The sequence below is a fragment of the Octopus bimaculoides genome, chromosome 1 (genome assembly GCF_001194135.2).
Source record: "Octopus bimaculoides isolate UCB-OBI-ISO-001 chromosome 1, ASM119413v2, whole genome shotgun sequence".
NCBI classification, from domain to species: domain Eukaryota; kingdom Metazoa; phylum Mollusca; class Cephalopoda; order Octopoda; family Octopodidae; genus Octopus; species Octopus bimaculoides.
Genome location: NC_068981.1, coordinates 144,181,818 through 144,184,491, shown reverse-complemented (window position 1 = coordinate 144,184,491; position 2,674 = coordinate 144,181,818). Strand labels below are relative to the sequence as shown.

The 2,674-nt window shown below is 39.7% G+C and overlaps 1 protein-coding gene across 3 annotated transcripts in view; it reads right to left on the bottom strand.

The window, feature by feature from the left end:
- The window catches only part of LOC106868088 (probable ubiquitin carboxyl-terminal hydrolase MINDY-4), a 105,253-nt gene that overhangs the window by 82,644 nt on the left and 19,935 nt on the right, over positions 1–2,674 (bottom strand). The window lies entirely within an intron of this gene.

Below are 2,674 nucleotides of genomic sequence, written 5' to 3'. Positions count from 1 at the left end.
GTAATCGATTAGTCTTCTCCCAGGAAATTTCAGGTCTTGTACCTTTTGTAGAAGGGATTATTATTATTATTATTATTATTATTATTATTATTATTATTATTATTATTATTATTATTATTATGCTTGCATTGGCAAGATGCACATCGGATTTCTCATGAGTTTGTCTACTTGCTTATTCTTCTACTACTAAACACTGACCTGTCCTCTAAGCAACCTAACCTATATTCCCAAATTCTTCATTCCACCATTTTACTACCTCTACCCCTTCTCTCTGCCCTTCACTTAGGCTATATCACTACATACCTGACACTTCTTTACTCTTTACCCTCTCATCTCTTAAATCGAGGAACTCGGAGCAAAAAAGCAGTTTTTTTCCCCCACCTGAAACTCTAACTGCAACTTCTACAACGGTAATAATATATCACTGCTATTCGTTGACTGATGGAGGCGGCCACGAACGCACACGGAGAACAAATCCTCCGTAATGTAGGACAGGACGCAGGACATACAGTATATACATCTATGGCAAGAGAGTTGGCGAGAGGAGGTTTTATTTGACAATGGAGCTCTCGTAGTACAACGCTTCGTAGTTTCTCGCTGCAGTGACGACTTAACTCACTTTTCCTGCAAGAGATAGATCTCTGGTGGATCCTGGCAAGCGTAGTGTTTGAGGAGAGTGACACTCTGCAGCATGTGAAGAGAACTAGCCGAGAGAACTGGTTGGGATCAAACTGGGGGTCTTTTTCCATGTAAAACCTCAACATCGAGAAAGTATCCCAGAGTTCCTGTCTACATTAATCGTGGGAAGAAGAAGACCGAGGTATCACATCTGTGGAAAGATAGAACATCTCAGAGCTTTCTGTCAACATAACCAAAACAGAAAAGGGAAAAAAAGTGATCAACGGCTGCCGACAGGATCACTGCAAATACAACAACAAGCACCGATAGAAGCAGTAGTAACACTAGCAAGAGTAAAGAAAGTGAGCTACGATAAAAGGCGGCGAGCTGGCAGAAACGTTAGCACGACGGGCGAAATGCTTAGCGGTATTTCGTCAGCCGTTATGTTCTGAGTTCAAATTCTGCCGAGGTCGACTTTGCCTTTCATCCTTTCAGGGTCGATAAATTAAGTACCAGTTACGCACTGGAGTCGATGTAATCGACTTAATCCCTTTGTCTGTCCTTGTTTGTCTCCTCTATGTTTAGCCCCTTGTGGGCAATAAAGAAATAAGAAAGTGAGCTACGATATAAATGACATCTGTACTATCAACAATAGCAACAGCGGCAACATCTATAACTACAGCGGCAACTGTGGAAACATCAACAGTAACATCACCAACAACATTTACTCAGTAGTGGAACTGACGAAGTGGAAAATAATGATAACCTGAGGTGGTGGAAAATAATGATAACCACAAAATAATCGCCACCCAGGGGATATTTCAATTCAGCAGTCTTTCTAAACTATCTGTTCTTTCTCCTGCTCATGCACAGACACAGATATAGAACAAACAAGAAAATATGCCCCTGCCTCCACCCCTCCCCGTCTCCAAGGCGGAAATTTCCGACCATACAACCTCTTATAAAGAAGAGGGACAAGAAAAGAAAAAATGGAAACAAGAAACAAAAATGAAAACACAAAATCAGCTCTTTATTAATCCCAAGTACCACTAAATGCACAACAACAAATACACTATCGCTACCACTTTCATTAAAAACGACAAAAAGAAAATTTACACGTAAAAACAATGATCAGACAAGAGAAAAAAACCAGTAGACAAACACAAAATATACAACTCCAGCCACATCAACAAATTGCACTCACATCTAATTCTGAGCTAGAAAGAAGTAAAAATAAAAATAAAATCTCCATCTTACATAGCACTGAATGGAGACAAAGAATCAGAGTGTAATAAAAGTACAATGAAAATCTTCAATAAACGTACAACGAAAGTACGATGAAAATCTCTGAGAACTTCAAATTGGTAAAGTTGCCAATTGACAGGTACAAGATAATGAGAGAGAGAGAGAGAGAGAGAGAGAGAGAGAGAGAGAGAGAGAGAGAGAGAGAGAGAGAGAGAGGGAGAGTTACCCACATGACATTAGAGATCCCAAAGAAGAAACCATGTAAAGAGAAGGGATTTTGATACACCCGATTGCCTACCGAAAAGTCACTGAGATAGATGACTCTCCTATTTTCCTTCTTTCATATCAACATAGCAACGTTAAGTGTGGGTTGCATTAATGAACTCGAACTGAAATCACGCAGGAAGTATGGGTACCTGCTTAATGGTTATATATATGAAAAGGAAAATAATTACATTATTTACAATTGACGGATATTTGTCCTCATATTTGTTGTTAACACAGCATTTCGGCTGATATACCCTCCAGCCTTCATCAAGGTGTCTTGGGAAAATTTCGAACCTGGGTTCTCATTCCTAAGGTATTTTTCGATGTTTGTTATTATTATTATTAAGGCGGCGAGCTGGCAGAAACGTTAGCACGCTACGTTCTGAGTTCAAATTCCGCCGAGGTCGACTTTGCTTTTCATCCTTTCGGGGTCGATAAATTAAGTACCAGTTACGCACTGGGCTCGATGTAATCGATTTTATCCCTTTGTCTGTCCCCTCTATTGTTTAGCTCCTTGTGGGCAATAAAGAAATAAGAATTATTA